At 44.1% G+C, this 13,361-nt stretch overlaps 1 long non-coding RNA gene across 1 annotated transcript in view; it reads left to right on the top strand.

Moving 5' to 3' along the window:
* Positions 1–8,177, top strand: part of LOC105534089 — a 125,210-nt gene extending 117,033 nt beyond the window's left edge. The window contains exons 5-6 of the long non-coding RNA XR_001005208.1: positions 3,126–3,267; positions 7,236–8,177. This is a non-coding gene — a long non-coding RNA (uncharacterized LOC105534089). The remainder of the gene's footprint in view (positions 1–3,125; positions 3,268–7,235) is intronic.
* The last annotated feature ends 5,184 nt before the right edge of the window (positions 8,178–13,361 follow it).

Below are 13,361 nucleotides of genomic sequence, written 5' to 3'. Positions count from 1 at the left end.
GTGTGTGTGTGTGTTTATGACTATAACCACTGGCTGCCACTGGTGACTATGTTTGTCTCATCCATGAGTTTTCAGGCTATGAGAAGCTTAAGAATCATGTCTGATTGACTTTCAATACTCAGCAACTGAGTAAGGAGGCTGGGGCTGAGGTTTTTTGAGACATAACTTTCATTGGCACATAACAAGTTCTTTACATATGAAGAGCAGTGGTAAAGACCATGAGCTCAGACTACCTGGGTTCAAATCTACTACTGTGTGGTCTGGGGAGGCTCCTGGGAAAGTTTCTTAGCCTTTCTTGCCTCTGTTTCCTCCTGGTCAGGTTCCCTTGCAGCAGAACCTGATAAAGGTTTGGGGGACATGTGATTTATTTTTTGACTCACAGTCCAAAGGCAGAAAGGGAAGAGGGAAGTGGGGAGCTAAGTAAAGATGTGGTCTCAACTGGGTCCAGCTTCAGTTTGATCCTCAGGGAGCTCTTGAACCACAAAGTGAATCCTACATTAAGGCAAAGGCTAGCTTTTTTTTTTTTTTTTTTTTTCCGACAGAATCTTGCTTTGTTGCCCAGGCGGGAGTGCAGTGGCACGATCTCAGCTCACTGCAACCTCCGCCTCCCAGGCTCAAGTGATTCTTCTGCCTCAGCCTCTTGAGTAGCTGGGATTATAGATGGCCACCATGATGCCTGGACACCTGGCTAATTTTTTTTTTTTTTTTTGAAGGAGTCTCGCTCTGTTGCCAGGCTGGAGTGCAGTGGTGCGATCTCAGCTCACTGCAACCTCCACCTCCTGGGTTCAAGTGATTCTCATGCCTCAGCCTCCCAAGTAGCTGGGATTACAGGCATGCACCACCAAGCTATTGTTGTATTTTTAGTAGAGACAGGGTTTCGCCATGTTGGCCAGGCTGGTCTTGAATTCCTGACCTCAGGTGATCCACCCGCTTCGGCCTCCCAAAGTGCTGAGATTACAGGCCACCACTAGGGCTAGCTTTTTATGCCTCTTTGTTCCTTACTCATTGGTTGCTGACTGTCCCCCAGGGTTGGTGTGGGGTATAATCTCTGGGGCGGCTTCTGTTAGACTGAAGGCAATTTTCCAGAGAAAAGGGAGCTGTAAACCTTTAGCAACCAACACTTTACGGTAGCTTGGAGAGGTGTGCACCTGCCTGGTAAAAGGGATGCGAGAGACTAACAGCATCCTACAATCAGAACTTCACGAGGCCATTGTCAGGGTTAAACATGATACTCCATGTAAAGCACTAGAATAATCAGAACAAGTAACATTTATTTGCATGCTTAAGCCAAGCATTGTTCTAAATTCTTTGCCCACAGAAAACTATCTAATATACAAGAAACCCTTTCTTTTTCTAACTTATAAGTTAAAAAATTCTAAACTTACAGAAAAGTTAAAAGAATAATATAATGGGCCAGGTGCAGTGGCTCACACCTGTAACCCCAGCACATTGGGAGGCTGAGTTCAGAGGTCAGGAGTTTGAGATCAGCCTGGATGACATAGTGAAACCCCATTTCTACTAAAAGTACAAAAATTAGCTGGGTGTGGTGGCGGGCGCCTGTAATCCCAGGTATTCAGGAGGCTGGGGCAAGAGAATTGCTTGAACCTGGGAGACGGTGGTTGCAGTGAGCCAAGATGGCGCCACTGCATTCCAGCCTGGGCGGCTGAGCGAGACTCTGTCTCCAAAAAAACAAAAATTTAAAAACAAAAATAATAATCATACACACCATGTGCCCAGAAAGCAGAAATCCAACAACATTCAGAGGGAACTATTGACTCACAGAAATATGGGAAGGAGTGGAATTCTGTTCAGTCAGGATCTTTGGGAGGGTGAATTATAATGACCAAAGGCAGCCTAGAATCTTCTCCCATGTCTCATCCTACATATCAACAATACATATCTATATCTAAAGAACTGGTTCTCCAAGAAAATTTCCTTATCCAAGGTCTCCATTTGTTCCTTGTCACCCACAGGGTAAACTCCAGACTCCTTGCGTTATGGCCATTCTGGCTGCTGCTCTAAATGTGCCCATAGGAGAATTTAGACACATCAAGTCATGCTGTGGGAACAGGCAGTGGCAGAGGCTTTCCTAGGGACTCTAAGAAGAGAAATCGAGGGACCTTGGGGATAAAGGATTGGGAAAACCACACTGCATGCGAGCTTAATCTAATACCGATGCCTGGGTATAGCATTCTGCTTATTATTGAGATGGGCTAATACCAGATTCCTAAGCAAGGGAGTTGACTGCAAAGATCCAAAGGTTCTTTTTACAAAAAAAATACCTGGAAGTTCAAGGCAGCCTTGTTTTGGGATGTGGGTAATACAAAGTGTAGGGGAAAGAGATTGCCTCCTCTTCAGTGGGGAGCTGGCTGGACATCTCCACACTGGTATGTTATCAGGGTTGGAAATGCAGGCTTGGGTCCAGCTCAACAGGCTCCTTGGTGCAGTGTGGTTTGGGCAGATACAGGTGGAAGATGACACTGAGGGCTTTGATAGCAAAGGAAACACCAGGGCCTTGGCAGTGTGGTGAATACCTGAGGCAGTGGCTGCACCTGTGCCCATGGAAAGATGGAGCAAGTGAAGAGGAAAATGGGCCTTCCACAATGCAGTCAGAGAACTCGGTTCTCTGGTATGGGTAGATGTAAGATGACGCTGGGGGTAAGATGTAAGATGAAGCACCAAGTGTCTTGGCAGTGTGTTGACATCAGAGGCAATGACTGGACCTGTGCCCAAGGAAAGATGGAACAAGTGAAGAGGAAAATAAGCATTTCACAATGCAGTCAGAGATCTGGGTTCGTAGGTACACAGAGGGCCTACCCTGACCCTGATTAATCCAGAGTAATTAATTCATCCACTTAATAGTTACTGGACATTTACTGTTTAGGTAGTAAATGAAACACATTATTGACACCAAAAAGCTTATATTCCAATGACAGAAACTGACAAAAAGCCAGATAACAAATATACAAGCAATTTCAAATAGCAGTAAGTGCTCTTAGAAAATTAAAAAGATATATATATATATTTATATATATATATTAGCGTATTAGGAGAGAAGCTTTACACTTTTTCAATTGTGAATCAGAGTGAAATTACATTATTATAATCCTACTTTTTACTCCTAGGCTGTTGTAGCAGGGAGACCCTCAAGGCCATCTACAATATCACCACAACTCTCATAGAGCTGCCTGTAAAGGATGACAAGAAGGAAATAGGCTGAGACCCAAGGTCTGGGTTAGGGGACTAATGCTGTTGTCACCAAGAAGGGTATAAAAAAGCTACTACTGCAGTAGCTAAAGGAACATGTGAAACCTTTGTTCTAGTCCAGGCTGGCACTGGTGTCCATGGGCACACCCAGGTGTATAACGAGGAATCTCTGGTCACAGAAGCTTTCAGTGACAAGTGGGTAGAAGGTCTTGGATCTAAGAGGGTCCATCCTGGAAGAAGCAGGACTATGACTATGGCAGGTACCCACAGAAGAGTTTAATAACCTGGAGGAGGTGAGGGATATGAAAGTTGTCAAGCACTCTTGTTAAATTATTCGTTTAATAAATATTTATTAAACTCCTGCTATGTGACAGACTTGTGTTATGTGTTAGGAATACAGTGATAAACTCTCAGTCAAAGACCCTTCCCAGATGGAGCTTATATTCCACTAGGTCTCAGCCTAGAGAGCTGTGGATTGATCTTAGTTAAGAACTACAGGAGAATCTAGGAATATGTCTGGTTGTAGAAACTGGTCAGGTATCCTGGATGGTATCCGCAGTTTCATGGGCCCATAGAGAGTTGCTGAGAACTTCATCCAAGAGAAAGGACTGAAGAAGAGGTGAGGATGGAGTCCTAGAACACCATCAGAATTGGTTTTCATTGAGCAAGAATGGGTGTTGGAAGCAAGCTATCCACGGCTTAACAGGGTTGGGGTCAGCTAGTGTCCACCCAGAGTCCCTGAGTATTATTAATGCTGCTCAGCTAACACAACATGTAGCCAGCAGCCTAAGAAAACAATCATAGACACTCCAGCCCCTCTTGCTCTGGCTTCTTCTCTTACTCTCACCTCCACTCCCTACCTTCCCCCACCAAATTCATCTTGGGGATGTCCCTCAGACTTGATGATTGAATAGTGTTTCTTCTGTTTTGGCCCTTGGCTGGTTGGATTTAGCTTGTACTCATTCTCAGACTTTTCAGGTTTTTCACCATGTGGGATAAAATTCCTACCCTGAATATTCTTGGCTCCAGGCCTTCAGACCCACCCACCTGGCCTGCATTCTTGGTCCAACACACAGCAACAACCTTTAAGAGAGGGCTGATCATTTTGTCATGAACCCACTGCTCCAAGGGCAAGCCTGTTGCTATGGCAACATGGATGATCTAGCAGGCTCACGGCTGTCACTCTGCTTTGGGACTAAGGACTTAGGGAGGGGAACAGTAGCCTCCTTGGGGAGACAACAGCCCTTGTGGGCCAATTACCAGAAAAGAGAGCAAAATGCCTCCCTCACCCTGCCCTAGCAGGCCCTGTGGCCTTCAGTTCCTCTCTGCCTCCTTCAGGTTGCTTCTATTTCTGACTCCAGAGAGATTTAAAGGGAATCCAGAGAAATTGCCAGGTTTCATTATTCAGCTTTAAACCTGCACGTGGATTCTCTAGAGAGCCAAAAGGGATGACATCTCCCCTTTTTTTCCTAACCAAGGATGTGGAAAGATGATGGTCCCACTGGTGTAACCTGGTAATCCCTCTGGGAAGATAACAAGGTTTCTGACCTCAAAGAGACTTGGAGACCAAATCTTCCATGGATCTCACTTCTGTTCATGCTGGTCTAGGTTCAAAGTGTAGCCTCTACCCCTATGCCCATGTAGTCAACTGATCCACTTCCATGCTATCATCCTCATGAAGCTTTGTACATCTTTCTGCCCCAGGCTTCCATCTCTTCTCTCCTTCTCATTCTCTTCCACTCTGGCCTGTTGAATCCTTTCTCCATAGCTAGCAAACTGTCATACCTGTACAGCTTCTTTTCTAACACTCTCACCTCATTCCTCCTACCTTGGGAAAGCTGGCCTCTTCCCTTGGAGCACTGCTTTTCCTGCACCCCTCTTACCTTTGTATGTCAGTTCAACAAGGTGGGTTAATATCTATGAGGAATATAATAGATCAGAACAATAGAAAAGTCACTAATAGATCAGAACAATAGAAAAGTCACTAACACTGATTTCATTAAGTAGGGCTCATTGTTCACATAACCAGATACCTGGTTATAGACGGTTGTTAGTATTGGTTCAGTGGCCAGTTGAAATCAGAACTCACATCTCTGGGGTTGTCTTGCCTTTTCCTCATACCATATTTCTTTTCTTTTCTTTTCTTTTTTTTTTTTTTTTCAGGTGGAGTCTTGCTCTGTCGCCCTTGCTGGAGTGCAGTGGCGCTATCTCCACTCACCGCTCTGCCTCCCGGGTTCACGCCATTCTCCTGCCTCAGCCTCCCGAGTAGCCGAGACCACAGGTGCCTGCTACCACGCTGAACTAATTTTTTATTTTTAGTAGAGACGGGGTTTCACCGTGTTAGCCAGGATGGTCTCGATCTCCTGACCTCGTGACCCGCCCACCTCCGTCTCCCAAAGTGCTGGGATTACAGGCGTGAGCCACCACGCCCAGCCCCATATTTCTAACCTCTTGGTCACAATATGGACATTGTAGTCTAGACTTCATGTCTAAATTCCAGGTGAGAAGAGAAAAGGAGTTAAAGGGTGTTGCCTGCATCAGGAAAGAAAAACATTATCAGAATCCCTAGAGAAGTTAAGCTTATGTCTCATTGGCTAGAAGTGTGCCACATGGCATCCCTAGATGTAAGGTAATCTAGGAAGGTAGGTATATTTAGCTGGCATATTGTACCCCAGAACAAATTCAGGATTTCGTTACTAAGGAAGAAAAGGGATAAAGATAAAGATATCGGGCAGAGAACAAGCAGTGTCTGCCACAGTGTCTGCTTCACTCCCCCACATTATATTTCACTGTCTTGTTAAAACCATTCTCCTTTGATCTTATGCCATTCAGCTATTCTGCCCTACCTCCCCCCATCCACTGTTGGTGCTGTCATCTACTGGGGGGTCCTCGCATTCATTATGTACCTTGGCAATGGGCAAAAAGCCCACCATTCTGCAGGGCAAGCCAGTTGCCTGCCTCCTACACACAAGCCTTGATCCGTCTTGACAACTTGGTTCCCAGCTCTTCTTCCTCTCTGCTCTCATCCTTACTCAGCCAGTCTCTACTCTCATCTTGTTTCAGTCTAGCTGTCACAGCCTCTATAGCCTCCATTTACTACTGCTCAGAAAGGACTCCCTTTGTCTCTTCATACTCAAGATGCCCCATCTTGAACTTAATGTCTATTTTGCTCATCACCACACACTCCCAGCTGGCCCCTGCTTCCTGTTAGCAAAACTGAACCAGCTAGCTGAGGTTCCAGGGGTCAGGAGACCCTAACTTCTCCAGGCTCCTTTGCTGATCTGACACATTTCTCCATCTTGATTTGCAACATCCTCTCCGAGACAATTTTTATATTCACTCTGCAGTTCTGCATACCACAACTGTAGCCAAGAGGTGTTTTCCTTTCTCTGCTATTTGTTAACAGCCCTGGGAAGAGGCATAGTGGTGAGAATGTTGGGCAATGTTTTAACAATACTAATAAAAAATACTATTATATAAAGGATTCATGTAATTGATTTGTGCACTACTATTCCCCAAATGCTACTGAGAGCAAAGTGTTGGCAGCGTTTATTTTTTATTGCTTAGAATTTAAACTTCAGATTTAGCAAACAGTAGGTACCAAACAGTCTTAGATACATCCAGTAGATAGGGGGAAAATTTATTCTTATATAAAATTTGACCCTGTTACATTTAGTTCATCATTTTAATCTGTCAAGATATTTTGTTTACTATCCAGATTCTGCCATCTAATATATTTTCCACGTTTTCTTGCTCTGTGTGACTGCAGCAGGTAGATAAGAAAGTATAAGATGATGTCCCTAGAACTTGGAGAAAAATACTTCTCTGAGAACTGAAATATCTCATAATGAATAGTTATCAGATTATAATTTTCATCAGATGTAACCCATCCTAACAGGTTAGTTACAATCTGAAACTAATTGATGATAAATACTGGATCCTTAACTGGTTAACACACAAAAAAGTAGTAACCTAATCAATTATTGTGTAACTGAAAAGTAATCTCTCTCTTGCTCCTTTCCCAATAGGAAAGTCTGAAGCCAGGCTTGGTTAGCAGAGTTCTCCATATAGTAGGGATCTCACTCTTCCAAGATGTATGCTCTCAACAGGTTAGCCAGCCCTCTGAGTGAAGCTGGTCAGTTGGGGCTGTGACAACATAGCATACTCAAAGTGGCAGACCCTTCTCAGCTGCAACAGATTGATGTCCTTGGAAAAGGTGGACCCAGTGTAGGCAGACTTTCCTAGAAAGTCCAGAAGTGACTGTGCAAGCCCAAAGCAATCCGAACAAATATTTGTGGGCCACCAAGAACCTCTGGTATGAAGTAAATAATAAAGGCATTGAACAATAATAACCTGTCTGTATATCCACCAATGGGACCGATGGGCCACAGTGTGACATCTATCCTATTTGTGTCATAAGGGAGATGAGTTCCACCGTGGGACAGCCTGCGTGACTGCTCGTTGGAGATTATTCAATTCCCTTTGCTGTAATTTCATGGTCACCAAATTTCTGCTTGCCAACTTTGTTTTACAACAAACTTTAGAAAGAAGGTGATCTGAATAAGAGGATATACGTATTTCAGTCTCTGGAAAGGGATATTTCTTTATATTGAGAAACCAGTGTGTTGAGCATTTGTCTGCCTTATAGAGCTTGAACCACTCTGGGTAAGCTGACAAAATAAGATTCTGGTGTTGAGAAGCTGAGTATGTGACCATGATATTAACAGTGACCTAAGTTTGTGTGGCCCGCTTTGTTCTCCAGAAACCAACCAGTCAGCCTTCTTTTTGTAAATGTAGCAGACACCATTTTGCTAGTGAATGAGGTTAAATCTTTAGCCTTGTCATTGGTTCAGCTTTGTAATTTAAAACTCTCTTATTTTATCCTCTGATTTTAAAACCCCAGATTTTCCTTTTTGTGCCCTTTGCCCCCTGAAGTTTCCATCTGTTTAGCAACTAAGCACTGTTTAGGTATCTACTGTCTTCCCCAAGTTGCCTTTACTTTTCCTGTTTACCTTTCTCTTGTTTTCTTTCTTTCTTTCTTTCTTTCTTTTTTTGAAATGGAGTCTTGCTCTGTCACCCAGGCTGGAATGCAGTGGTGCAATCTCAGCCCATTGCAACCTCCACCTCCCGGGTTCAAGCAATTATCTTGCCTCAGCCTCCTGAGTAGCTGGAATTACAGATGTGCACCACTATGCCTGACTAAGTTTTGTATTTTTAGTAGAGACGGGGTTTCACCATGTTGGCCAGGCTGGACTTGAACTCCTAACCTCAGGCAATCTGCCCGCCTTGGCCTCCCAAAGTGCTGGGATTACAGGCGTGAGCCACCATGCATAGCCTCTCTTGTTTTACTTCTCTCATTACTTTTTGTTCTTTTAATTTGGAAACCCACCTCCTTCCTCAGTGTCGTTATTAAAAACCCACATGTTACAGGTTCATTAGGACTGAAACATTCCTTCAGAGCTGAGCTAACCAACATGTTAGCCACTAGCCACATGTGCCTATTGCACACACGAAATGTAAAATGTGGCTGGTCTGAAATGATGGTATAGGTATGAAATTCACAGAAGATTTAGAATACTTAAGATAAAAAAGAAAGTAAAGTATCTCACTAATACTTTTTTTGGTATTGATCACCTATTGAAATGGTAATATTTGGTTATACTGGGTTAAGCAAATGTACATTAAAATTACTTTCATCTATTTCTTTTTACTTCTTTAATACTAGAAAATTTAGAAGTACCTATCTGGCAAGCAATATAAAACTATTGGCCAGTGCTCCTTGAGAGTCTTAATGTCTGTATTTTTTATATCTCTGTAAGCATGAACGCTGTATTAAAAATCCAATTTGAGTAAACACCCCCGAATTACTCTTCCATTTCTCTTTTCTCTCTTCTGACCCCCCCCTTCCCAAGTCATTATCATCTTTCCTTTTTTGGGGAGTTTAAAATAAAGGGGAAATTTTTCTTTTTTGATTTAGAAGTAGGCATGAGACAAATACATTGAAATATAATGGGGATGTAAGAAAAACGGAAAGTAAGCAAACTGCCTATAGACAATCTGTTAACAAAACACAATAATATATACACCTGGACAAGCAACAATCCCATGAGGAAAGCTAGCAACTTTAATTAATTCACCTACAGGCACTACACTGAGAATTGTTTCTTTCCACTTGAGTGTAATTGTGCTGCAATGCCAGAGTGAGCTGTCAGGAGTTTTGCTTCTCTTATACCAGACCTGTCTTCAAAGGCTCACTTTTATGTGTTATGTAAATGATAATTAATACATGTAACACATTGACAACAATAATAAGCCTAAGTTTGGGAGTCAGAGAGATTCTAGGTTTGATTTTAGCTTTGCTAGTCGCTAACTCAATGGCCTGGGACTAGCAACTTCACCTCTGGAGCCCTACCTACTAATCTGTAAAATAGGAATAGGAATAGTAGGACCACCTCCTTCCCTTCCCTGCACTGCCCTGCCCTGCCCTTGTCCTTGCCCTGCCTTTTCTTTTCTTCTTTCTTTCTTTTTTTGAGACAGAGTCTCTGTTACCCAGGCTGGAGTGCAGTGGGGCAATCTCGGCTCACTGCAACCTCCACTTCCCAGGCTCAAGCGATTCTTCTGCCTCAGTCTCCCAAGCAGCTGGGACTACAGCCATGCACCACCACACCCAGCGAATTTTTTGTTTGCTACGTTGGCCAGGCTGGTCTTGAACTCCTGGCCTCAAGTGATCCAACCACCTGGGCCCTCTCAAAGTGCTGGGATTACAGGTGTGAGCTACCATGCCCGGCCAGGACCATAGTTTCTGATGGGTCAACATCCTGCCTCTGCTCCTAGCCATTCTTCACTCTCATTAAAAAAATCTGTTCTGCTGCCAGGCTATGTGGCTCGTGCCTGTAATCCCAGCACTTTGGGAGGCCAAGGTGGGTGGATCACTTGAGGCCAGGAGTTTGAGACCAGACTGACCAACATGACGAAACCCCATCTCTACTAAAAACAAACAAAAAAAATTAGCCAGGTGTGGAGGCACACGCCTGTAACCCCAGCTACTCAGGAGGCTGAGGCAGGAGAACTGCTTGAATCCAGGAGGTGGAGATTGCAGTGAGCTGAGATGGCGCCACTGCACTCCAGCCTGGGTGACAGAGCAAAACTCCGTGTGAAACAAAACAAAACAAAAGTAAAAACAACAAAAAAACTGCTTTGCAAATGATTGTGTCTCTGCCTTTCATCAGATAAATTTTATTCCTCACTTCAAACCTTGTGAAAAGAACTTTGAGAGGGTCACTGACCTGAGCATTTGACATTTGTCCTCTGCAGTTTGGATGGACCTGAGGAACTGGTCTCTGATTCAGACTGTTGAACTTTTAAGGTGGAGAATTGTGGCTTACAGAGTGTATTCATGGTGGGCAAGGACAGAAGGCTGGTTAGAAAATGCCTGCACTAGCGTATGTACAGGCAAAGGACATTTGTGTATTTCTGGCAGAGCAAATGTAGGGAGAGAAAGCTAGCCATGAGCTATATTAAAGGGATTTGCCCAAAAGCACAAATGGATACCAACAGTGAGGGACTCCTTGCAGAATGCTGAAAATCAGGGCTTTCAGAGGGAACACAAGCAGTTAAGGAATCTTTGAGAAACCCTTGAATGTAACCCAAGAAAAAGGGTCAACTTTTAAATACCTGGTAACCCACAAAAGCAGCAGTGAAGACTTAGTTTTGTACTTGGAGGATATAGCACCGTATGCTTAAAATGGTTTATAATTCATTCACCTTTCTCCAGCCACATTTCAACCCCATTTCCCTGGATAGCTATACAAAACTTCCTCAGGAACCTGAACTTACCCCTTCTTGCTAGGCTGAGGTTCTAGGCTGGGACCAATTTGGGGAGCCTCTGGTCTTCTTTAATTTCTGTTCCATGCAGATTGTTCTTGGTCCCAGGGAATCATTAGCTAGGTAAAGATAAAATGTCCCTTAGGAACAGTATCAACTAGAACTCACATTATTCAATGAGAATGTGTGCCTATCTGCTATATTAACCAGCATCAAGTGGGAAATTCAAGCACTGTATAGAACACAGTGGGTTACAGTTTAAGCCCATCATGATGAGCTAACCTTAGTCTGCTTAAAGACTAATTCTGGAATGGAAGAAGGGGACCAGGAGGAAAAGGTGAGGATGAGGCAACAAGACTATTCTGTGTGACATATTCAAACGCATGCCAATAAATGTTAAGATAATAAAAATTAAGTGCTAAGGGCACTAAAAAGCCAAAAGATCACCTTTTGCCAGGGGAATTTGAAGGGGCTTTGTATAGGAGCCCATACTCTAAGGACTGTAGAGGTGAGTATCTGAAGACGAAGAACCTGGGAATTCCATATTAGTAAAGGAAGCTAACTGGGGCAAGAGGTTAAGGAGAAAAAGTTGGATTGCTAGGTGGGGGGTAGATTACAAAGATTTCCCAGGGTAAGGAGCCAAATGCCCATGGGAAATCCATGCAGTAAAATAATGATTCCTAGGGGAAGCTTCTAAGCATATGAAAGTTTTCACTGTTTATTTTGTGTTGAGAGGGTCAAGGAATTCATGCCAGACTGTTTCAGGAGAGGGAGTTAAGAAGGGACAACAACAGGGAGAGGGCTATTATTTTCCCTTCTTTCCAAACACCAGGGGCACACTACTGACACATTTTGATTTTAAGATAAAATTCTTATGGGTAGATAAGATTTTAAGTGCTTCAAAGTGTTTCAGTTGGAGGCAAGGGAAAAACTGAGATTACGTTTCTCCCCCAGACTAGGGGTGTTTGATTGAGTAGCAGCACAGGGTATTATTCCCAAAGTACCACTAATGATGCAATCATCAATCCATCCACACATCGCCTACATATCGTCCATTCCATAAGCCAACATTTTTGAATGCTCACCATGTGTCAGGTCCCATACTGTGTTTCTGAGTTGCAACAATGAGTAAAACTGTCCTTACTAGTATATGTCAGTGAGTTGGGAATGGGGGAGAAAGATGAAACAAAAATAGTAACTTTAATTTTTATAGCTGAGAGATGAGTATTTGAGGGCTCCTTATATGATTTCTTCAGTTTTTTGTATGTTTAATAATTTCCCTAATAAAGTCAGATAATAAAAACTGTCCTTTCTTTCAAACAAGGGAGCTAGATTTGATAGATGCCTGTATCACAAGGGCAAGTCCAGCCATGAAATTAATCCCAGGATATTAGTGGAAGAGAAGACCCTGGGGCAAGATGGGGGAGGTGGTCAGGAAATGCCCTTCTGTGAAGGGTAAATGATCTCTAGAAGTAATTGTTCAGATTAAGGAAGCCAAAAGCTAAACACCTGACTCAGCCTCAAACTGGGTTTGGAGGTTCTCACAGGTCAGGGTCAGGAGTGAGGAACTAGCCTCTGCCACATTACCTTCACTTTATTTATCTCCTTCTTCCCCCTTTGCTTAAATGTCAACAAACATCAAAGTTGATGTTCAGATTCAACCAACATTTCCAGAGCACCTACTATGTATCAAAGGCTTCTGGTTAGAATCTGCCTGTGTCACCTTACAGAGAGGGAAGGCCGAGAAGGCCTCAAGCCGTGGAGAACGTGACTCCATTAGGCAAGGGCGGGTTAGGAACCCAGTCCCTCCAAGTCCAAGTCAGAGAAAATAGGTCAGAAACTTGGAATCAGTGGTGGATTCAAATTCCGACTACTTTCGTGGGTTTCGGCAAGTAAATGGTCCTCTCTGAGTTGGCTCAGTTTCTCCATCCATAAAAAGGGTACAGCAAGACTGTGGAAGGTTGTAACGACCTGAGATTCTGACTGTCAAGATCCTGGCACTTAGCGAAGCCTCCATTAAATGGCAGCCATCATTCTTGGCCAAGTGCAGACGCACTCTCCCGGGCACGCCTCCCGCGGGGTCCCTCAGGACAGGCCGAGCCCGCCTCCGCGGCTCCGGTCTCGCAGAGCTCGCGCCAGGTGGCCCAGCATCTTAGCGCCCGCATCCCGAAGCGAGCGAGGAGCGAGGGCGGGTTGGATGACCAAAGTCTGCCCTGGAGGATCACCCCCCAGCCCCTTCCACGCTGCCGGCGCAGGTGAGGTTTTCGGCCCAGGCCAAGGGGACCGCGACCTCTGGGGAGGTCGAGGAGGAGGGCGCAGCGGGGGGCCTG

Source organism: Mandrillus leucophaeus, unplaced genomic scaffold, assembly GCF_000951045.1.
Source record: "Mandrillus leucophaeus isolate KB7577 unplaced genomic scaffold, Mleu.le_1.0 Scaffold130, whole genome shotgun sequence".
Lineage (NCBI taxonomy): Eukaryota > Metazoa > Chordata > Mammalia > Primates > Cercopithecidae > Mandrillus > Mandrillus leucophaeus.
This window is presented reverse-complemented; position numbering and strand designations above follow the sequence as displayed.